The 25,473-nt window shown below is 40.0% G+C and overlaps 1 long non-coding RNA gene across 1 annotated transcript; it reads left to right on the forward strand.

Moving 5' to 3' along the window:
• The first annotated feature begins 4,079 nt into the window (after positions 1–4,079).
• LOC122443053 lies at positions 4,080–23,520 on the forward strand. Its single transcript, XR_006269885.1, has 3 exons — positions 4,080–4,104; positions 20,851–20,936; positions 22,781–23,520. It is a non-coding gene; the product is annotated as an uncharacterized LOC122443053 (long non-coding RNA).
• Positions 23,521–25,473: the final 1,953 nt, after the last annotated feature.

Raw genomic sequence — 25,473 nt, forward strand, 5'->3', positions numbered from 1 at the left:
AGCACCACTACTGTCTTCCCCTCACTTCACTTCTGACTTTCTCCCTTAATCCTTTCTGCTTCTGTCGGATTCTGACATGTCTGGCAAAAATACAGGAAATTTGCAGAAACAGGCTGTTCACTTCCCACCCTGGTGCTGTCACTGCAGATTGCTTCAGAGCTGCTGTCTCCTGGGCTTGGACAAAGTGTCAGGCATCCGTCTTTGTCCTCACAATCCGGGTGTCTGCCCTGCGTCCTGGGTGCCTTGCAGAGCCAGCAGACCAGCCCCAGGCATGCCCTCTGGGTACTTAGACTGAAGGCAGACTGTAGAGACTGCTCCGAACGAGACAGTGGAGATAAAAGAGGGGCAGACTCAGGTAAAGGTAAGCATTTCATGTGTCTAACTGAAACCTTGTAACTCAGATTGGGACTTGAACCCACAGTCTTTTGTTTTCTTTAATCTTTTAAAAAAATCATTGTACTTATTTATTCATTTTTGGCTGTGCTGGGTCTTCCTTGCTGCTTGGGCTTTTCCTCTAGTTTCGGTAAGCAGGGATGACTCTCTGGTTGTGGTGTGCAGGCTTCTCATTGCGGTGGCTTCTTTTGTTGCAAAGCACAGGCTCTAGATGTGCGGGTTCGGTAGTTGTGGCGCGTGGGCTGAGTTGCTCCAAGGCATGTGGGATCTTCCTGGACCAGGGATTGAACCCGTGTCTCCCATATTCGCAGGTGGATTCTCCACCACTGAGCCACCAAGGAAGCCCCGCCTCCACCCCCACAGTCTTTTAACTGAGATCACACACCTGGTCTCGGGACTTCGTAAAGCTCAGGTTCTTGATGTTTCATCACAGAAAGAATTCACTGAGAGACAAAGTGATAGATAAAAAGTGGATTTATAAGTATGTAGGGAGAATCACACTCCACATACAAAGTGTGGGCCATCTCAAAAGGCAAGAGAGGCCCTGAAATACGGGGTGGTTAGTTTTTATGGGCTGGGTAATTTCATGGTAATGAGTGGGAGGATTATTAATATTTTCAGGGAAGGGGATTTAGGAGAATTGGATCACCACCCACTTTTTGCCTTTTATGGTCTGCATCAGAACTGTCATGGCACTGGTGGGTGTGTCACTTAGCTTATGCTAACATATTGCAATGAGCTCAAGGTCCGTTGGAAGTCATATTTCTTGCCACTTTGGATCTACTTGGTTCTAACCAGTTTTTGCTATATCCTATGGCTGTGTCATTCTTTTAAATGTGGTCCCCGCCCACTTCCCTCCTGTTTCATAACTGTATCTTCCTGATACATGATAGTAATGTGCTAGCAGCATGGTCCATTGGTACTCTGTGATAATGGGAAATGTGCTACATCTGTACTGTCCAGTATTGTAACCACACATGGCTACTGAGCACTTGATGTGTGGCTAGTGAGAAACTGAGGTTCTTATTGAGTTTAACTAATTTAAATAGTCACATATCACTAATGACTAAAACATTAGAGACACTAGTGTTTTACAAGATAGCAGAGAAGGGAATTCCCTGATGGTCCAATGGTTAGGACTCCAAGTTTCCACAACAGGGGGTCTGAGTTCCATCCCTGGTCAGGGAGCTAAGATTCCACAAGCCCTATGGTGTGGCAAAAAAAAAAAAAGGAAAGAAAAAGAATAACTGAATATGCATATGTGTATATTCTTTTTTGTATTCTTTTCCATTATGGTTTATAACAGGCTATTGAATAGAGTTTCCTATACTGTACATTAGGACCTTGCTGTTTTCCTCTCTGGACCTCTTTTTACACAGCTGTGAGGTGGGGCTAATAACGTCCACTTTATGGTGGTGTTGTGACAGATAAGACGGATGGGGACTTGGGTGGAAGGAAGGAGCCATTTTCCAGTGTACTCAATCAAAAAAACTGGCCACAAGTTATTAATATCTGGGAGAGACAGAGGAGCCCCAGGAGATGTGTAGCCTTTTCACAAACTGTTAGGGGAACCACTGACCCAAACCGCCCTGCCTGGCCAAGCACCACAGTAACCACTTGCATGAGTTGTCTTACAATAGGAGGTCCTTACAAGTTACCACCAACCAGAAGAATTCAGGAAAGTTCAAAAGGAGAGAGGAGACTGCAGTCCATATGTCCTACCAACCTCCCAGAATCCTTCTCTGGAATCCATCTTGGCTGAGTGATGCACATGCCCCTGGGGAGGACCCTGACTCGGAATAACTAGCCAGAGACAACCCGGAAACTAATCCCATTACCGTAACACCCAGACTGCAAGCCATGTGACAGAGCAGTTGTCCTGCATGCCCTTAGCCAGCTGCTCTGCGTCGGGGCTCCTCTTCCCAAGAAAGTCTCTTGCTTCGTCAGCACATGTGTCTCCTCAGACCATTCATTTCTGAGTGTTAGACAAGAGCCCACTCTTGGGCCCTGAAAAGGGTCCCCCTTACTGCAACAAAACCAGGGTGTGGGTTAACACCTGTGTTGCATGAACAGCTGCTGAGGTTGCATTAAGTCTCACATTCAGATACTGACGAACCTATTTGCAGGGCAGGAGTAGGGATGCAGACGTAGAGAACAGACTGTGGGCACAGCGGGGGAAGGGGAGGGTGGGACAATTAAGAGAGCAGCATTGAAACACACACATTACGATTTGTAAAATAGATGCCGAATGGGAAGTTGCTGAATAACACAGGGGGCTCTACCTGGTACTCTGTGAGAACCCAGAGGAGTGGGATGGGGTTGGGGTTGGGAACAAAGTTCAAGAGGGAGGAAACATATGTATACTTATGGCTGATTCACATTGTTTTATGGCTGAATCTAACACAGCATTGTAAAGCAATTATCCTCCAATTAAAAATCAGTTTAAAGAAAGATCTCACATTCACAGCTCCTTTTAGTTTTTTCAGTGGTTTCGTTGGAGTCTTCCCCTCTTATTCTGAGTTCTGTTCCCATCACCTCTCCCTTCAGCCAGTAGTGTGATATTTATGCTGGTGTTGACCTATTCACAAAAATGTAACAAAATTCTGTCCTCTGGAAGGCATCAACTGTAATCTCTGCCACCTGAGAATCCCATATACGGCTCCCACATGACTGTGAAGAAATGTTTTCTCCTGCTATCTCATCCTTTCTCTGCTGAGTCTGCAAATACGGGCTACACAGGCACTCAAGAATATTTCAGCAGCTCCAGGTTTTAATCTAATCTTAACATATCCATTTGCCTATATCTTCACGCCTATAATTATTTAATTGCTTTCTTTTACTTCCTATAAATCAGGGCTCTGTCATCTAAGAAAAGATCAGGATAAACAACCATACTCTCCGACATAAACCACAGCAGGATCCTCTATGATTCACCTCCCAGAATATTGGAAATAAAAGCAAAAATAAACAAATGGGACCTAATTAAAATTAAAAGCTTTTGCACTACAAAGGAAACTACAAGCAAGGTGAAAAGACAGCCTTCAGAATGGAAGAAAATAATAGCAAATGAAGCAAGCAACAGACAAAGAATTAATCTCAAAAATATACAAGCAACTCCTGCAGCTCAATTCCAGAAAAATAAAAGACTCAATCAAAAAGTGGGCCAAAGAACTAAACAGACATTTCTCCAAAGAAGACATACAGATGGCTCACAAACACATGAAAAGATGCTCAACATCACTCATTGTCAGAGAAATGCAAATCAAAACCACAATGAGGTACTATTACACGCCAGTCAGGATGGCTGCTATCCAAAAGTCTACAAGCAATAAATGCTGGAGAGGGTGTGGAGAAAAGGGAACCCTCTTACACTGTTGGTGGGAATGCAAACTAGTACAGCCACTATGGAGAACACTGTGGAGATTCCTTAAAAAACTGGAAATAGAACTGCCATATGACCCAGCAATCCCACTGCTGGGCATACACACCGAGGAAACCAGAATTGAAAGAGACACGTGTACCCCAATGTTCATTGCAGCACTGTTTATAATAGCCGGGACATGGAAGCAACCTAGATGTCCATCAGCAGATGAATGGATAAGGAAGCTGTGGTACATATGCACAATGGAATGTTACTCAGCCATTAAAAAGAATACATTTGGATCAGTTCTAAAGAGGTGGATGAAACTGGAGCCTATTATACAAAGTGAAGTAAGTCAGAAAGAAAAACACCAATATAGTATACTAACGCATATATGTGGAATTTAGAAAGATGGTAACGATAACCCTGTATGCATGAAAGCAAAAGGGACACAGATGTATTGAACAGTCTTTTGGACTCTGTGGGAGAGGGCGAGGGTGGGATGATATGGGAGAATGGCATTGACACATGTAAGTTATCATATGTGAAGCGAATCGCCAGCCCAGGTTTGATGCATGATACAGGATGCTTGGGGCCGGTGCACTGGGATGGCCCAGAGGGATGGGATGGGGAGGGAGGTAGGAGGGGGGTTGAGGATGGGGAACACACGTACACCCATGGCAGATTCAAGTCAAAGTATGGCAAAACCAATACAATGTTGTAAAGTAAAATAAATAAATTAATCAATTAAAAAAAAACATACAAAAAACAACCATAGAACCAGTACTCAGGCAAACCCTTTCCCATCTTGTTGTACACAACCACGCCCCCTGTTGACTGAGGCATGCCAGTTTAAAACCACACAAAAAATCTATAGCTTGACTGAGGGAAAATTGACATTCTATACACTACACTATTTGAAGTGTACACTTTGATGAGCTTTAACATGTGCACATGCTTGTGAAAGCACCACAGTCAAGAAAATGAATATTTCCGTCACAATTTTTCCATTTTAGGATTAAACTGGGTGAGCACTCCCAGTTCAAAACTAACTGGTAAAAGCAAGACCTAACTCTTCAAAATAGTGGCTCTGACCCCTGCAGGGACATCTTTATTTCAATCGGTTATACTGGAGAGGCAGCTCTCCTTTTGACCTCTCTGTGGCTTTTCCTCCTTCCCGACAGTTACAACATTCCTCTTTCTGTTGAAGGCCGTTTTCTCTGAATCATCCACTTTTTATTCATAGGCTCCTTTTCCATCTTAAAAACAAAACAGAAACAAAACAAAAATTAAACACCTCTTCCTGCCTCCTCCTCATTCCTTCCTTCAAGCACCCATTGCTCTCCCTCTTCTCCTTCACGGCCAAACTTCCAGAAATAGATGTTCAAATTCACTCTCTCTGGGTCTTCACTTCCTTCTCTCTCTCAAAACCACCCCTCCCTCCACCGCACAGGTACTGTTCTCAGCCAGGGCACTCACTCACCTCGATGTTTGCTACATCCTTTGAACCCTTCTGAGTCCTTATCTTACTCTGACACCACTGACCACTCTGTCCTTTGTTTGGTTGCTTTTAAAAAGTAACTGATGCTTTTTTCCCCCCGCCGATGCTCTTTTTTTGTTTTTTTATAAATTTATTTATTTTAATTGGAGGCTAATTACTTTACAATATTGTAGTGGTTTTGCCATACATTGACATGAATTTTTTTTTTTTTTAAGACTCGAACAATTAACAAAAGCATTAGAAGGCTTCTCCGAGGCTTGCCCTGTCTCGCTGCTGCAGGCGGAGCCGTAAGAATACCTGTGCAGTTGCTCAATGCACAGAGTAGCCTCAGGAAGTCCCAGAGATGAGTTACTGCAGATTTTGAACTTGGGGAAAATCCCTTCCTTGTTCTGTTGCAGACACCCGAGAAGCTAAGAAATGTCTATAGACAAGCACAGCAACAAACAGAGAAGGGAGTGCCTTTAGAACTCTTCACCTTTGGCCAGAAGAGCAGCTTTCAGTGCTGCCTTAGAGGTGGCATGGTCGCTGTGTCTACATGACTAGCCCCTATTGGTCTCTGCAGACAAGAAGCCCTTCTGGGCCTGGCTGTTTGCTTTTGTGCAATTTTTTCCTCAGGCTAATTTCTCAAAGTGAACTAGCTTAATACAGCGTTGTGTACATTTTACATTTTGATACAAACTTCCTTTCAGAAGTGTTATACCAATTTATTTTCCCACCAACACTGAACTTAAAAACATCTTTGCCTCACTGTCACCAACACTGAGTTTTTTCCACTTCTGGTGTTAACTGTGGCTTTTGTAGACTGATTCTGTTTGTTTGACCGATTTGAGTATTTTTCCTTTTCATAAGTTAATCTCATTCACATTTATGATTGTAATTATCATATATTGTTTTAGTTCTGTAATCTTGTTTTCTATTTTTATGCTTCTTTGGAATATCTTTTTTTTTTTTTTGACTTTTCAGTAGATTCTCTGTTTTCTTTCTGGTAATTCTGAGGGTAGTTTTGCTTGCTTTTAATTCTGTAAATGGACATTTGTGCTTTGATAATACACCTAGATATATCTTTCTCAAACAGTACAGTATTTACTGGGTTTCCCTGGTAGCTCAGATGGAAGAATCTGCCTGCAATGCAGGAGACCTGAGTCTGATCCTTGGGTTGGGAATATCCGCTGGAGAGGGAATTGCTACCCACTCCAGTATTCTTGCTTGGACAGAGGAGCCTGGCAGACTATGGGGTTGCAAATAGTTGGACACAACTGAGTGACTAAGCACTACAACATTCAGTTCAGTCGCTCAGTCGTGTCCGACTCTTTGCGACCCCATGAACTGTAGCACACCAGGCCTCCCTGTCCATTACCAACTCCCGGAGTCCACCCAAACCCATGTCCATTGAGTCGGTGAGGCCATCCAACCATCTCATCATCTGTTGTCCCTTCTCCTTCTGCTCTCAGTCTTTGCCAGCATCAGGATCTTTTCAAATGAGTCATCTCTTCGCATCAGGTGGCCAAAGTATTGGAGTTTCAGCTTTAATATCAGTCCTACCAATGAACACCCAGGACTGATCTCCTTCAGGATGGACTGGTTGGATCTCCTTGCAGTCCAGGGGACTCTCAAGAGTCTTCTCCAACACCACAGTTCAAAAACATCAATTCTTCAGCGCTCAGCTTTCTTTATAGTCCACCTCTCACATCTATACATGACTACAGAAAAACCATAGCTTTGACTAGATGGACCTTTGTTGGCAAAGAATATCTCTTTAATCTGCTGTCTAGGTTGGTCATAGCTTTTCTTCCAGGATCAAACGTCTTTTAACTTCACGGCTGCAGTCACCATCTGCAGTGATTTTGGAGCCCCCCCAAAATAAAGTCAGCCACTGTTTCCACTGTTTCCCCATTTATTTGCCATGAAGTGATGAGACTGGATGCCATGACCTTAGTTTTCTGAATGTTGAGCTTTAAGCCAACTTTTTCACTCTCCTCTTTCACTTTCATCAAGAGGCTCTTTAGTTCTTCTTCGCTTTCTGCCATAAGGGTGGTGTCATTTGCATATCTGAGGTTATTGATATTTCTCCCTGCCATCTTGATTCTGGCTTGTGCTTCTTCCAGCCCAGCGTTTCTCATGATGTACTCTGCATATAAGTTAAATAAGCAGGGTGACAATATACAGCCTTGATGTGTTCCTTTTCCTATTTGGAACCAGTCTGTTGTTCCATGTCCAGTTCTAACTGTTGCCTCCTGACCTGCATACAGGTTTCTCAAGAGGCAGGTCAGCTTGTCTGGTATTCCCATCTCTTTCAGAATTTTCCATGGTTTCTTGTGATCCACACAGTCAAAGGCTTTGGCATAGTCAATAAAGCAGAAATAGATGTTTTTCTTGAACTCTCTTGCTTTTTCGATGATCCAGCAGATGTTGGCAATTTGATCTCTGGTTCCTCTGCCTTTTCTAAAACCAGCTTGAACATCTGGAAGTTCACGGTTCATGTATTGCTGAAGGCTGGCTTGGAGAATTTTGAGCATTACTTTACTAGCGTGTGAGATGAGTGCAATTGTGTGGTAGTTTCAGCATTCTTTGACATTGCCTTTCTTTGGGACTGGAATGAAAACTGACCTTTTCCATTCCTGTGGCCACTGCTGAGTTTTCCAAATCTGCTGACATATTGAGTGCAGCACTTTCACAGCATCATCTTTTAGGATTTGAAATAGCTCAACTGGAATCCCATCACCTCCACTAGCTTTGTTTGTAATGATGCTTCCTAAGGCCCACTTTGACTTCGCATTCCAGGATGTCTGGCTCTAGATGAGTGTGAGTGGTCACACCATCGTGATTATCTGGGTCGTGAAGATCTTTTTTGTACAGTTCTGTGTATTCTTGCCACTTCTTCTTAATATCTTCTGCTTCTGTTAGGTCCATACCATTTCTGTCCTTTACTGAGCCCATCTTTGCATGAAATGTTCCCTTGGTATCTATAATTTTCTTGAAGAGATCTCTAGTATTTCCCATTCTGTTGTTTTCCTCTATTTCTTTGCACTGATCGCTGAGCAAGGCTTACTTATGTCTCCTTGCTATTCTTTGGAACTCTGCATTCAAATGGAAATATCTTTCCTTTTCTCCTTTGCTTTTCACTTCTCTTCTTCTCACAGCTATTTGTAAGGCCTCCTCAGACAGCCATTTTGCTTTTTTGCATTTGTTTTTCTTGGGGATGATCTTGATCCCTGTCTCCTGTACAATATCATGAACCTCCGAACCTCCGTCCATAGTTTATCAGGCACTCCGTCTATCAGATCTAGCCCCTTAAGTCTATTTCTCACTTCCACTGTATTATCATAAGGGATTTGATTTAGGTTATACTTGAATGGTCTAGTGGTTTACATACTTTGCAAACATAATTTGCTCAAGATTCACAGTCCTTGAAAGTGAGGAATTAGGATTTGAATCCCTTCTATCTGATCTGGGGGCTTCCCTGATAGCTCAGGGAATTTATATACCTGAATGGTCTGCAGCATTACTAATCTAAATCTGTGGGGTTCGTGTGCTTCTAATATCCTTTGGAAAGAAGTCCCATGCTCGTTGGGTCTGAGCTCAAATAGTTCCTCTTGCCCAGTTGGACATCCTTGATTATTTCTCTTTAGAACCATTAAATGTTCCTCCCTCCTCCCACCTTAACAATCAACAATAGCCCAAAGGCATTAATTTTTAACCAGTCCAAGCTGTGCTGGTATAGATAGACTGCACTTTCACATGAATGATCTCATTGGGTCCTCACAGCAAGACTGATATAAAAAGCCTCTAATCTCCCACATTAGTAACAAGAAAACTGAGGTTTAAAGAAAGCATATGTGATTTGTCTTTGTGATTCATACTCTGTGGATGTGCTCAGCTAGTGTCCTTTGATAGCCACATTAAAAAAAAAAAATAGAACAAAACAATCAAAACCAAGATAATGCACAACTCCAAATTAGAATTATTTAGACCCTTGCCAAAGAATATAATTTTATTTATTTATTTTCAAAGAATATAATTGAAATTGATGCTATTTAGCTCTTATCTCTCTGTTGAAAGAAGTTATATTTATGGAAAATTGCTTGAAGTACATAAAAAGTTCATCCATCTCTCTAAATTAGCATTTTCTAAAAGGAGTTGATTGGATGTGCAAGATGTTAATTAGGTGTTACACAAAAAGATGAAGGTGGTCAACTAATGACAGAAAACACTGAATTACAGTTGTTCATGGAAACTGCTCGTAGAGTTGCTTTTAATAGGCTAGTATAAACCATGACTCTACAAGATGAAGACATCATATGCACACTGATTTGACCTCTATTAATGTCTAGTGTTCTGTGGAACACAATTTGAGAAACACTGACAGGTAGGCAATGATTTCCCATCAGAAAAACCTACTACTTATTAGTGAAAGAAAATAAGTCCAGATTGGGTAAGCATAAAGCAATTTTTGGAGAGAAATGAAAACATTTCATTTATTTGCTTTCAGAATTTAGAACAAAGAACATAAAACCTGATTTAAGTGAGAAGGTGAACCAGTATTTCTTGGATACTTACTCTGTGTTGGCTTGTTTACATACTTTATCTCCAGTAATCTTGACAACACTCTGGAGTAGACATCATTTCCCCACTTCACAGTTAAGAAAAAGTAAAGTTTAGAGGGAATAATAATTTGCTCAAGATCAACAGTCCTTGAAAGTGAGGAACTAGGACTTGAATCCCTGTCTATCTGATCTGGGGGCTTCCTTGATAGCTCAGTTGGTAAAGAATCCACCTGCAATGCAGGTGGATCCTGCTTTGATTTCCTGGGTTGGGAAGATCCCCTGGAGAAGGGATAAGCTACCAGCTCCAGTATTCTTGGGCTTCCCTTGTGGCTCAGCTGGTAAAGAATCCACCTGCAATATGGGAGACCTGGGTTTGATCCCTGGGTTGGGAAGATTCCTTGGAGAAGGGAAAGACTACCCGCTCCAGTATTCTGGCCTAGAGAATTCTATGGACTGTCCATGGGTTTGCAAAGAGTTGGACACGACTGAGCGACTTTCACTCACTCACTCCCTCTATCTGACCTGAGGGCTTCCCTTGTGGCTTAGCTGGTAAAGAATCCGCCTGCAATGTGGGAGACCTGGGTTCAATCCCTGAGCTGGGAAGATCCCCTAAAGAAGGGAAAGGCTACCCACTCCAGTATTCTGGCCTGGAGAATTCCATGGACTGTATATAGAGTCAGACAGGAATGAGGGACTTTCACTTCACTTCACCTTACTATCTGATCTGAAGCCTGTGCTCTCTCCTCTATATTACTTCTCAAATTATTTAAAAATGTTTTTCAGTATTGCAAAGCTAAGGAAAAGAAACAGAGGGAAGATAAGGACAGAAAGTGAGAGAAGAGACATAATTAGAGCACAAAAGGGACAGGCAGACAGAGGAACCAAGTGAGAAAGCCTGGGTAGGTTTGTTTTAAGACAGCGACATGGAGCTGAACAAAGAAAGAAAGTCATAGAAACAGATAGGTATTTTTAAAAAATTCAAACAGGATACCTAAATTTTTGCACATGGAGACAAATATACAGAAGCTGACTGATGTTTGCACAAAGTTATCCCTCTTTTAAAAATGTAGATCTTTAATAATCCCAAAGGTAAAGATAGCTAAAATCATCAGTTAAAATATTTTTATTTCTATGTCAAGTTGGAACATACAGATGTTTTTGAAATTGTATCTTCATGAATTTTGGTTAGAAAAATCTTTACTGTTCTTCTTGGAAAATAGAAAGTGCCACATTCCATATGCGATAATGGTCCCAGAAAATAATTCCTATCTTGAGGGCTCTTAGAATATCTAGACTTTCAAGACCAGATGCTGTTGAGATTTTCAGTCATGATATCTGATCTGATGGGCTTCCCAGGTGGGCTCAGTGGTGAAGAATCTGCCTGCCAATGCAGGAAATGCAGGAGACTCAGGTTCAATCCCTGGGTTGGGAAGATCTCCTGGAGGTGGAAATGGCAACCCATTCCAGTATTCTTGCTTGAACTATCCCATAGACAGAGGAGCCTGGTGGGCTGCAGTCATAGGGTCACAAAGAATCTGAGCACACACACTGGTATGATATTTGTGCTATGTATTAAATGGAATTAAGAGCCAAATCTGGCGTGGGAGTGGAATGTTTCCTAAAATATTGAGATTGTAGCTACATAATGTGCTTTTGACAACACCTACAATAATGTTTATAATGTAGGCTTTTGAAAAGAGAGTGGTTCCTTTTGTTCCTTTATAACTAAAGGTCTTTGGAGATAGGGATGGATATAGGGACTACCTAGTGATTTGGCTAAACATGTGTTCATGTGCTATAAGTCTAATAAAGTGTCATGACGTGAAGATAAACTTTATCATTTCTCTGATAGTTTTAACATTTTTCTCTTTGAGTTCAGTGTTCCATAGTTTGACTCCAAAGTGTCTAGGTAAGGATGTGTTGTTATTTTTCCTGCTTGGCTGGGTGGGCTTCTTCAACTTAGGAAAAAAAGTCCTTAAAACTTCACCCATATTTCTCCAAATACTATCCCCCTTTCAATTTTCTTTATTTGTAACTCCTATTGAGTATATGTGAAATCTTCTCATTTTATCCTCCATGTTTCTGATTTACTTTTTAAAAAATCATGTATTTATTTGGCTGTGCCAGATCTTAGTTGCAGCATGTGGGATCTAGTTCTCTGACCAGGGATCGAATCTGGACCCGCTACACTGGGAGCTCAGAGGATTAGCCACGAGACCACGACGGAAGTAACCTGATTTACTTTCAAGTTTTTTTTTTAAAGTTTTTCTATGCTATGCTTTATATGATTTCTTTATATTTAGTTTCCAATCCATTAATTTATTTTAGCTATGTCTTCTATTCTGTGTACATTACTTTGCTGACAAAGGTCCATCTAGTCAAAGCTGTGGTTTTTCCAGGAGTCATGTACAGATGTGAGAGTTGGACTATGAAGAAAGCTGAGCACCAAAGAATTGATGCTTTTGAACTGTGGTGTTGGAGAAGACTCTTGATAGTCCCTTGGACTGCAAGGAGATCAAACCAGTTAATCGTAAAGGAAATCAGTCTTGAATATTCATTGGAAGGACTGATGCTGAAGCTCCAATACTTTGGCCACCTGATGCGAAGAACTGACTCCTTGGAAAAGACCCTGATGCTGAAAGATAGAAGGCAGGAGGAGAAGGGGATGACAGAGGATGAGATGGTTGGATGGCTTCACCAACTCTATGGACATGAGTTTGAGCAAGCTCCAGGAGTTGGTGATGGACAGGGAAGCCTGGAGTGCTGCAGTCCATGGGGTCGCAAAGAGTCGGACACGACTCAGAGACTGAACTGAACTGTTCTGTGTAATCTGTCCATTAAGTGTTTTACAGTGATTGTTTTTTAATCTATGAAATTTCTAATTGGTTCTCTTATTATATTGCTATTTTTTGTATGGTGTCCTGTTTTTCCATAAAGTATCTATTCTTTAAAAAATTTGAGAGCAATGTATTTAAAAATCTCTCTAGATTGCTTGATTATCTTGAGTTTTAGGGGTATACTTTCTCTTGTTTGTTGTTTCTGCCTCTCCCCCTTTTAATCTTCCTCTTAGTAATTTATAATTTTTTTTGAGGTTATCATGTATTTTATTTTTAAAAATTTATTTATTTTTAATTGGAGAATAATTGCTTTACACTGTTGCATTGGTTTCTGCCATACATCAACATGAATCAGCCATAGGTATATACACGTTCCCTCCCTTCTGAACCTCCCTCCCATCTATTTGTAATATTTTGACTTTAAGTGTTTCTGCAGCAGGGTTTCCCATGGAGTTCTGTGTGCTGTGGATTTGCAGGTGTTTCTAACGGGTCAGCTTCACAGTTTGCTGTTGCCAAGACCCTGCAGGTTTCACTAATTATGGAAGAAATTTTATGTTGAATTTTTAGTTCAAGATTTCTGCATCAAATGTCACACTCTGTGTGTGTGTTTGTGTGTGTGTGTGTGTGTGTGTGTGTGTGGTGTGTGCTGTTGCCTGCCTAAGGGTATATGAATAAATTAGTCCTCTCTTTAATTTGGTATTATGTAGGCAGAGAATTAACAGAATGGAGTAAAAGGTGATAAAATCTGTATCATTTATCTTAAAGCTGTTTTCAGTCCCATATTTCAGTTTTGTTTCAAGGCAGTAAAAATTGAGCTCTTGCTTTTATTTGTCTATGTTGTTGTAAAGAGTTGAGCTTGTTGTTTTAAGTCAAATCAGTAGTTCAATACTTGGGTAATTTTCTCATGCCTTCTCTATTAGCTGTTGCTGTTTTCTCCTTTGGGATAGAAGGCAGTGAGGCTTGAAGAATAGACTTCTTGTCTATAATTCACAGACTTGATTGGAATGTACTGGGAATTATCCTTGTGAAACTTTAATGATTCACTGCTTGTTGGGGAATTGGAAACTATTGATTCATGTTCTGCCTGGGGAGATGTTGCTTCTCTCTGCTAAGGGTGCATTAAAGAGTTGGGTTTGGGTTTTCATTCTGCCAAAAGTCAGACTGTTGCCCACTTTTAAATCTAGGATGCATGGAAGTCTTCCTCAGTTCTGGCAGATAAAGCTTTGATACAGTTCAGTTCAGTCGCTCAGTCGTGTCCAACTCTTTGAGACCCCCATGAACCACAGCACGCCAGGCCTCCCTGTCCATCACCAACTCCTGGAGTCCACCCAAACCCATGTCCATTGAGTCGGTGATGCCATCCAACCATCTCATCCTCTGTCATCCCCTTCTCCTCCTGCCTTCCATCTTTCCCAGCATCAGGGTCTTTTCCAATGAGTGGGCTCTTCACATCAGGTGGCCAAAGTATTGGAGGTTCAGCTTCAGCATCAGACCTTCCAGTGAGTATTCAGGGTTGATTTCCTTTAGTATTGACTGGTTTGATCTCCTTGCAGTCTAAGGGGCTCTCAAGAGCCTTCTCCAGCACCACAGTTTGAAAGCAGCAATTCTTCGGCATTCAGCCTTCTTTGCGGTCCAACTCTCACATCTGTACATGACTACTGGAAAAACCATAGCTTTGACTATAGTAAGGCCTTTCTACCTAACTTCAGTAATGTGGGCTGTCCCTGGAAGGGTGTAACCATGGATGAGGTAGCTGTCTGCAGCAAAGGCAATTCCTGCAAGGCTGTCTGCAAGCAACTCTCTGATAGCTGGGACAAGTCCTTCCCTGAAGGGAGATCTTTACAGTGCACTCAAGATGTTACCACAGAACTTTTGCTCTTGCAACCCAGCATCTATTTCACCCTTCAAAGCTGCACTCTAAATTCCTTTAGAAGAATTAATTATTCTAAAGCATGAGCTTCTTTGTGGAATAATATATTACATGCGCTGTCCTCCTTCTGAAGTTAAAAAACCAGTCAAGGTCTCTTTTCCTGAACTTCAAATCTTGTACAAAATACTTAACCGAAGATGAAAAACAGGTTGATGTTCACACTTTCCAGACTAGAGGATGGAGTCATCCTTGTTGCCCTGGTTCCAGCCTGTCTCCTTCAGCTACATTCATTCTTTCAATATGCCTCTAATTAATGCTCCCCTTTTGGGGCTGAATTTAGCAAATTTCGTTGGCTTGCAACCAAATCATCCCAACTGACATGCTGGGCTTCAGATCATGACTCCACCACATGCCAGTGTTTGATCTATTTGCCTCGTTGGCATGTGAGACCTTAGTTCCTGACCCAGGATCCAATGCATGTCCCATGAAGTAGAAGCACAGATTCTTAACCACTGGACCCCCAGGGAAGTCCCACCAGTGTTTGATCTTAACTCTCTCTGAATCTTGGTTTTCTCATCTGTAGTAAAATCTGTACTGTAGGGTAGAGCCAGGGTAAGGGACGGTGTATTGACTCAGAACCATAACTAGTAGTCTAAAAAGTTTATACAACTAATAAAGACAAGTCTCTAGCAGCCCCCCTACCCCAGTTTACACTGTGAGTTACTCTCCTAGAATGCCAAGTGCTGTATGTGTTAAGTGTGGGAATAATGACGATTTCTTGTTTGCCAAATCTCTTTTGGGGACGGGTTCTAATATCACCTCTTCAATACTGCTGTTCTCTAAAGGGCTTAGGGGTGACACTATTCATGATACTGCAGCATAAATTAATGGAACAAGGGAGGAAGATGGTAACCTGTCTTCCAAGAAATGTTGAACCAATGTATAATCAGACTGAAATCTTAAAAAAATAAAATATGTGACTTCTCCAGCAGTCCGGTGGTTAAGACTCTGCCTTCCAAGGCAGGGGGTACACATTCGATCCCTGGTTAAAAATTAAGATCCCATATGCTTTGTGATGAGGCCAGAAAAAAAAAAAAAAAACCACAATGTCCAAGGTGATTTATAGTGAAATCCTTAAAAATTGCTGATTGAAGAAGATGACTAATAACTGCTTTGAGATTTAGTTGTATTAAATAAAATCTGTTTTGATGGGTATTTTTCATGGGTAGAGATACTGTGATTTGGCCTGTGTTGCATTCAATTTGGTGTGTAGGTGACAACATGTGGGATTTTAATTGGATTCTCTTGTACCTTACCACAAAAAGAAGGATGGGGGGAAAAGTGAAAAGATTCATTAATAAAGCTCTTCAGATATAGTAACTTTTAGACATTCCTCCCTTGCACCTCAAATCAATCCTCACTGCCAACATCAGAATACTTAGATGTTTTTTTGAGTTGAATTATTGATGTCTTTGTCTTCCTTAGACTACAAGTGAAAAAAGTTGAATGAAAAATTGAATGGTTACTACTGAAATATTTACCGACGGAAGGATATGATGTCTGGGATTTGTTTCAGAAAATGTGGGTGGGGGCAAGTAGCAGGTAAAGTAGATGGAACACGACTGATTTCAGTTTAATGTTTTGGGGGGCTGGGTCAGGGTACCCTGCTTCACATTTTATTCTGCCTACTTTGTATATGTTTAAAATTAGTTACACTAAATATTTTTTTTTAATTGAATGATTACAACTAATAGTTAAAACATGTATGTATGTGTGCTAAGTTGCTTCAGTTGTGTCTGTCTCTTTGTGACCCCCATGGACTGTAGCCCACTAGGTTCCTCTGTCCATAGGATTCTCAAGGCAAGAAAACTGGAGTGGGTAGCCATTTCTTACTCCAGGGGGTCTTCCTGACCCAGGGGTTGAACCCGTTTCTCTTATGTCTCCTGCACTGACAGGTAGGTTCTTTACCACTAGCTCCACCTGGGAAACCTCTAAAATATGTGTGCACAAAGCAAAGACTGGTAGAGAACACAGAAAAATGAAGAGTTGTGTTAGAGTAGTTAATTATGGTTGATTATTTTAAATAAGTAATCAGCTTCAGTTTCACCATCAATCCTTCCAGTGAATATTCAGGGTTGATTTCCTTTAGGATTGACTGGTTTGATCTCTTTGCAGTCCAAGGGACTCTCAAGAGTCTGCTCCAACACCACAATTCAAAGGCATCAATTCTTTGGTGCTCAGTCTTCTTTATGGTTCAACTCTCACATCCTTACAAGACTACTGGAAAAGCCAAAGCTTTGACTTTATGGGCCTTTGTTGACAAAGTGATGTCTCTGCTTTTTAATATGCTGCCTAGGTTTGTCATATCTTTTCTGTCAAGGAGCAAGCGTCTTTTAATTTTGTGGCTGCAGTCACCGTCTATAGTGATTTTGGAGCCCAAGAAAATAAAATCTGCCACTGTCTCCAGTTTTTCCCCATCTAATGAAAGTTAGATATTACTTTTATATATTACATTAGGAAAGATGAAAATGATGGACAGTACTCCATATTTTAAAGAATATAGAGAATCGGGAATGCTTAAATTATTGTTAGAAATTTGTACGACCATGGGGAAGGCGTTTCTTCTAGATATGTATTCAAAGGAAGTAAATGTGAAGAAGGAGGTTCACTACAGCATGTTTATAAGTATCAAAACACTAAGAAGATCCTAAATGTTTACCAACTGGTTAAGTAGACTATGGTTCATTCACACAATAGACCTCAAAAAGAATTTTTTAAAATTAATTTAACTTTTATCACCAGCCCAGGTTGGATGCATGAGACAAGTGCTCGGGGCCTGGTGCACTGGGAAGACCCAGAGGGACCGGGTAGAGAGGGAGGTAGGAGGGGGGATCGGGATGGGGAATACACATAAATCCATGGCTGATTCATGTCAATGTATGACAAAAACCACTACAATATTGTAAAGTAATTAGCCTCCAACTAATAAAAGTAAATGGAAAAAAATTAATTTAACTTTTAAATTAAATTAATTTTTAATTTAATATTTAAAATACAGCTAAATCTATATTTATTAACATTGAAAGAAGTCAGAGAAAAAATTAGGTTTCTTAACAGTATTATATGATTTCACATATATAAAAATAAAATGCACATCTCTATTTGTATACTAGATAGTCTGAAAGAATATATACCAAACTGATAATTCTATTTGAGGAAAAAAAGGGAGGGTATCAGTTATCATCTTTTCACATATAAATAATAGAAAATATAAGCACAAATGTGCTTAAATAATAAATGGAATATGTTGACCAAGTAACCAAAATGTTCAGAGGTGAAGTGGGCTTTTGGTAAAGGGTTGATGCAGGAGTTCAACAATGTAATTCAGCTGCCAGCTTTTTCTCTGTCTTGCCCTTGCCTTCAAAGGGAAGGGTAAGAGGACATCATGTTAAGTGAAATAAATCAGATAGAAAAGGACAAATACCATATGATTCCATGTATATGTGGTACCTGTGTGAGTGTGTTCAGTCACACCTGATTCTTTGTGACTGCATGGACTGCAGCCAGCAAGACTCCTCTGTCCATGGGATTCTCCCTGCAAGAATACTGGGGTGGGTTGTCATTTCCTCTTCCAGGGGATTTTCCCAACCCAAGGATCGAACCCATGTCTCCTGCACTGACAAGCGGACTCTTTACCACTGAGGTACCTAGAAAGGCTAAACTCACAGGCAGAAAGTGGAATGGAGGTTGGCAGGGATTGTGGGTAGGAGGGGAAATGGGAGTTGTTGTTTGAAAATAGTATAGTTTCTTTTTGCAAGTTGGAAAGAGTTCTAGAAATCCGTTGCACAATAATGTGAATGTGGACCTTAAAATGGTTAAGATGTTACATATATGTATATTTTACCATAATTAAAAAAAATACAATACTACATCAAAAAAAGTAAAAGCCTCATCCCAAGGAGGGCTCCCCCTGGTGGTGGAAGGGTTGCTGGCGCATTCGGGCGTGGGGCTTCTTCATTCAGGCCCTGCCAGAAGTACTGGTTTTCCTTTTTCTCTTTGTCAAACAGCTGCCCTAGGCTTTGCTCTGATTGGACCATGATGGTATGTAGGGTCATGTGTCTGCTCCTGAATCATCCTAGGGACCTCTTTGTAAATTTTGGGAGCAATTTTAGTTGTCACAGTGATTATTTAGAATATGGGCCAAAGATAATAGATTTTTCATAATGTATATTGTTTTTCAGTCACTAAGTTGTGTCTGATTCTTTGCTACCCCATGGGCTGTAGTCCACCAGCTCCTCTGTCCATCACCAACTCCCAGAGCTTGCTCAAATTCATGTCCATTGAGTCGATGATGCCATCCAACCATCTCATCCTCTGTCCTCCCCTTCTCCTCCTGCCTTCAATCATTCCCAGCATCAGGGTCTTTTCTAATGAGTCGGCACTTCGAATTAGGTGGCCAAAGGATTAGAGCTTCAGCTTCAGCAAAGTCTTTCAAATGAATATTCAGGAGCAATTTCCTTTAGAACTGACTGGTTTGATCTCCTTGCAGTCCAAGGGACTCTCAAAAGTCTCATAATGTATGGAACAATCCAACATTACAGATTTTCCCCTTATCTTGCATGGTTTTTAATGTCCTGTTTGACATTAATGTAGATTTTTGAAACATGTTTATAATAATCTGAACCTAGACCCTAACTCCATTTTATATATGAACATGAACTACTTGTTTATGGTCTTAATATGAATTGAATTTTAAGATGGGAGAATTATGGGTAAATTGAGAGAAAATAGTATTTTGTTTCATTTGGAACTTAACCAAGAGTTGTTCATTACTTCAGAAAATCATGTTTTGAACAGCTGACACCATTTCTGAATATTGCAGTTCACACTGCATAATGCAATTCACATTGCATATTTTATCTCTGAAGCCAGGATGTATCCTACAATCAATGACATCTCAGATGAAATACTCTACCAAATCTTAGTCTGCCTTTGTAGCTGTTGCTTTCACTTCTCACCTGGATTCTTATGACAACCTGTCCAGCTGGTCTTCCAATCTACTCAACAGAGTGGCCAGATTTTTCCTTTTATTAATAAAATGTGGGTCAAAGCATGTCATTCCTCGCTTCTCAACCTTCTAACATTGCATCATTTTACTCAGAGTGCAAGCTTTACAATGTTCTTTGAGGCCCTGGGAGATGTGGTTCTGTTTCCTCTCTGACCTATCTCCTACTTCTGCTTTTTCTCCTACTCCTCACTTCAGGCCACCTCACTGGCTTCTTACAGCCCAGATGATCACCATGCAGGCTTCCGCCTTCGATCATTTGCATGGCTATTCCCTCTGCTTGGATACTTCCCCCTAGAAGTATCATTCATGATTCATTCCCTTTCCTCCTTCAAACTGAATGTTACGGTCTGGGTAGTAGTCTTGAACCACTAGTTTAAATTGCAACTTATTACCTACTTCCCTACTGTTCTGAATGCTGGTTTTTCCTTACCCTGTTCTACTTTTTACCCCAGTAATACTTATCACCTTACAATGTTAATATATAATTTACTTACGTCTTCTGTTGTATTATGCCAGTTGTTTGTTGTTTGTATCCCACTACCCTGTTAGAATGTAAGCTCCATGAAAAGGGATTTCTGTCTGTTTGCCCCATAAATTTAAGTCAGTGCCTGACACACAGTTCTCAAAAACTGTCCAACAAACGGTGATTCTGCCATTAGGTACAAATATCCAACTACTTCATTATATCTTTTATTACAGTTGTGCCCAAGCATTTCCATATTGAAATACATAACATTTCATAAGGTATTATTTTCCTCTTATTTCGCCTTTATATTATAGCATTATGTCATAATAGAAGGTGTATCACAATACATGACCTATTGATTTTACAAGTCAGGATGGTAAGGCAGTGTTATGAAATGCTTGTTATAATATAAGGGTTTGGATGTTAGTGTTAAGAATTGCCGGTTTAGACCATTCCAGAAGCTATTTCCGAAGCTATGAGTGGAGATAATCCCACCCAAACTGCCTGGCTGCTTCCTGGATGGAAGGCGTAGAGTGGATGTTGGCGATGAAACCACAATGTTGATCACAAGGAGGAAACAAATTTCATTGTCTAATTTTACTATACTTTCATATTGTTCATATTATTTGAATATTTTATAGTGAGCACTCACTCTTTTTGTAACAAGCAAAACCAATAAGGATATTTTCACTTAAAAAAAATCTACTGTAAAATATAGAAAAAGAGAGAAAATAAAAATCACCTTCTCTCCATAGATAACCACTACTTTTTTTTTTTTATACTCTTTTGTTTTCGGGCATGGATCTATAGCTTTTCTATGATGACTCTGAATAACAGGAGTTGGTGATGTCCTTTGTCAAGATTATTCTGGCAGCCACCTGCATGTTGGATGGAGGGTAAGACTAGGTTGTAACTTAACAATGGGGGTGGAGAGCCTAGAGTGAGCCAGTGGCTAAGAATGGGAACGGATACATCTCAGAGATACTGTAAGGGAAATGTGCTGTTGACTAGTGATTAGTGAGTGTGAGAGCAGCGAGGATTGTGTGTGTGTGTGTGTGTGATCTGGGTATTCCAACTTTGCTTTCAAGGATATTGAATACTTACATGTGTATGGCTGAGTCCCTTTGCTGTTAACCTGAATTTACCACAACATTGTTAATCGGCTATACCCCTATACAAAATAAAAAGTTTAAAGTTTGGGAGAAAAAAAGAATTTATTTGTACTAAAAAATAGATTATTCAAAGTTAAAAAAAAAAGAGTATTAGAGATGAGGGAGACACTTTTGTCGTCTTTTGTGTTTTCCTGCTGTTTCTTTTTACAAAACAATAAACTCCATGTATGAAGTGTGAAATCTGATGATTATGATGTTTGTATACCCCTGTGAAATCACCACCACTATGAAGGTAATAGCCGTATTTGTTATCCCCTCAAATGTCCTCTTATCTTTTAATCCCTCTCTCCCTTCTCTACTCTTTGATTAGTTTGCATTTTATAGAATTTTGTGTAAATGGAATCATACATTATGTACTCTTCTTTTCTCTGGCTTCTTTCACTCAGCATGATAATTTTGAGATTCATCCAGCTTGCTGTATGTATCAGCAGTTTGTTCCTTTTTTATTGCCAAATAGTATTCCACTGTGTGGATATACTATACCAAAATTTACCTGCCTATTCACTTGTTAACGGACATTTGGGCTCTTTCCAGTTTTTGCTATTACAAATTAGTCTGCTACAAACATTTATATACAACTTTTAATATATATATATATATATATATATTATATATATATATATGCTTTCACAACTTTTAGATAAATACTAGGTGTGGATTGACTAGGTCATATAGTAATTATTCCTCTGTTGTAAAAGGGTCACTTTAATCTTCTTTTTTGGTAACCCTGACCAATTTAGTATTGCAGTTTTTTATTTTTATATTACTAAAGGTCCTAGCTTTTTTCCAAGTAAATGATGGAGAAACAAAAATGAGACTCTGGTGGTCAGCTAGGTTTTTCTTTTCTTTTGAGTGAGCATGGCTCTTATTCACATGGGAGATTACATAGACTTAATGGAGTCCCACAATGCCAAAGCAAATTCACTCTTCTGAGATGCAGTAGTAAATACACAATAGGCATAGGGTAGGAGTGTGAGGATGAAAGGGGGCTGGTAATTGGTATTCATTCAAAGAAATTTCTCTGCCATGGTGGAATTTCCGGGTTGGGCGTGGATGAGGATGAACAAGCCAACTTTCTAGCTGCTTAGCCCACAGGAATTCTGGGAGGCTGTCAGGAAAAGGCACACAGCCCCAGGACGACAGAGTTCCTGGGAAGACTGAGGAATTCATAGTAGCATTCCCCATCCCTGACATCCGCTTTCTACAACTATCTTTCCTTTTATTTTGACCTTGTGTTTCCTGTTTCTGTCCATTTTTTAAAAACTGAGATCCAACTCCTTTTAGTTTTATGTGTGTGTTAAAATACATGTAACAGGGATTTCCCTGGTGGTCTGGCGGTTAAGAATCTGCCTTGCATTGCAGGGTATGCAGGTTCGATCCGTGATCTGGGAACTGTGATTTCACATGATGCAATGAAAACCCCTCTTGTCGCAACCAAGACCCATCGCAGCCAAATAAATAAATAATATACATAACATAAAATTTACCATTTTAACTATTTTAAATGGTTCAGTGGCAGTAAGTACATTTATGATAACTTTATAATTATCATCACTATTCATTTCCAGGACTTTTTCATCATCCCAAACGGAAACTGTACCTAGTGGACAAAAACTCCCCATTCCCTTTCTGCGCTGTGCTGTGCCAAAGTTGCTTCCGCCGTGTCTGACCCCAAGGACTGTGGCCCGCCAGGCTTTTCTGTATTCTCCAGGCAAGAACACTGAAGTGGGTTGCGATGCCCTCCTCCAGTGGGTCTTCCCAACCCAGGGATCGAACCCATGTCTCTTACATCTCCTGCATTGAAATATGGGTTCTTGACCACTACCACCATCTCTAAGAATTTACTCAATCTAGGTATCTCATATAAGTGGAATCAGACAGTATTTGTCCTTTCACTCCTGGCTTATTTCACTTAGCATACTGTGTGCAAGATTCATTCATGTTGTAGCATGTATCAGAATTTCATTCCTTATTAAGGCTGAATACTATTCCATTGTTAGTATAAAACATATTCTGCTTATCCATTCCTCTGTGACACAACTTGTGTTGTTTCCAGCTTTTGGCCATGCTGTGAATGTTGGTGTACATGTATGTGTTTCAGTCTCTGCTTTCACTTTTTTGAAGTAGAATTGCTGTATCATATAGTAATTGTAAGTGTAATTGTTAAAAGAACCACTAAACTGTTTGACACGAGTCTGTACTATTTTACATTCTCATCAGCAATGTATAGGTTTCGAATTACTTCACATCCTCTCCAACACTTCTTATTTCTGTTTCATTTTGTTTTGTTTTTTAATAAAAGCCATCCTTTGAGTGTGAAGTGGTATCTCATGTGGTTTTGATTTGCATTTCCCTAATGACTAATGAGGTTCAGCATCTTCTCACGCGCTTATTGGTGATTCATAAATCTTCTTTGGGAAAATGTTTATTGAAGTCCTTTGCCCATTTTTGACTTTGGTTGTTTCTTTGTTATTGTTGAGCTGTCAGAGTTCTTTATATATTCTGGATATTAATCATTTATCATATATTTGATTTTGTAAGTATTTTCTCCATTCTTACAGGTTCTTTTCAATCTCTTGGTGTCCTTCCTTTTGACTTTTGAAAAATGATTGTGCTGTATGATTTATAATCTATGAGTACCAAACCTAAAAGGCTAAGAATATGTGAAGAGTAAACTGTTAAAATAAAAGTTAGAAGTTATTCTAATTCAGATTTCATGATATGGAAAAAAAATCTATGCGGAGCCACCTAGCATTTGGTTCTAAATAATAAGCCATTTGTAATATACATATATTCTATCTATATATTTTAATATAGAATACATGTTTATAAATAAATATTTTAAAATTATTTCTTTCTGTAAGACTAGTTGGTGCTCTAGTGACTATAATCAGAATCAAAGTTGAGAATTTCCTGGTTTTGTACATAATTTGTTACCTTACAATATACTCAGTGGAAAAGACAAAAAGCACAGAAAACAAATCTCATCACTTCATTAGGTCTATTTACTTTTATCTCTCAAAAAATTATTTTTATGGTGAATCAAACCTAATGTCATTACAAAAATGTGCATAAAACTGATACGTAGGGTTTAACAAATAGTTAGAAATTGAATGACACTGTAAAAATCCTTTTGGGCCAAGAAATAGAAAACTGAGCTCTGTTTACTTAATGAATAGGATCCTCACATGGAAGTGTTTTGTATCAGGTTTGTGGGTCCCTGGGCTCTGCTTTATGAAGAGAGGTATGTCTGTCTTGGACATCCTTTCTGATGTTTGAGGGATATGTTCAACTTTTCTAAAAGGAGGCAGGATGGAGAGGTGATGCTCACTGCATCCTGCCCTTTTCCCATTAAAGGTCTTGGCCTGGCCTCTGGATAATCCTTATAATTAACTCATGATTCTCAGCCTTGGCACTATTGATATTTTGGGCGAGATAATTCTTTGTTGTGGGGGAGACATCCTGTCTGTTATAGAATGTTTCTACCCACAGGATGGCAGGGGTGCTTCCCAAGTATACACCAAAATGGTCTCCAGATATTCAAATTTCTTGGGGTCAAAACTGACCCCAGTTGAGACCCAGTGCATTAATGACCATTTGCTATGTGCCAGGTACGGTGCAAGCTATACTTATACTATTTCAATCACATTTGTCCCCATTTTGCAGACAAGGAACGAAGCTTTAGTGGGATTAGGTAAATTATTAAAAGTGGTACAACAAGTGAATGGCTGACCTGGAGTTTAAACACAGGCCTATCAGTTCCCAGTTTGTTTTCAATAATCATTTAGAGCTGCTCCCAGGCTGTGGAACGTGAGATCCATTCCAGAATTTGCTTCTTCTATATATTCTAGGGCCAAGACATTTCTCAATCTATATTTCTAGGCTTCTTACTGGGTACTTCCTTTTGGTTTTCTTACCAGCTGTTAAAATTAGGCATGCCTGAAATTAATGTCAACATTTTTGCTCTCTGTTTTTTATCCTTTCCCCCCTTCTATTGATCATTCTTCCAATAGTTATTAAGCCTTAGATCTCCCTCTTTTGCATCATTATAGGCAGAATCTCATATCTTTGGATATCCTATGCAAATTCTTTCATTTCTGAAAAAGGTATTTTTAATGATCAGTAGTGTAACCCTAATCAAAACCCTGACAGAGCAACTAAGCCTGTGAGCCGCCATTACTGAGTTCCCGTGCCTAGGGTCTCTGCTCTACAGCCAGAGAAGCCACGGCAATGAGAAGCCTGAGCTCTGCCATGAAGAGTC

This window comes from Cervus canadensis, chromosome 6 (genome assembly GCF_019320065.1).
Source record: "Cervus canadensis isolate Bull #8, Minnesota chromosome 6, ASM1932006v1, whole genome shotgun sequence".
Taxonomy (NCBI): Eukaryota; Metazoa; Chordata; class Mammalia; order Artiodactyla; family Cervidae; genus Cervus; species Cervus canadensis.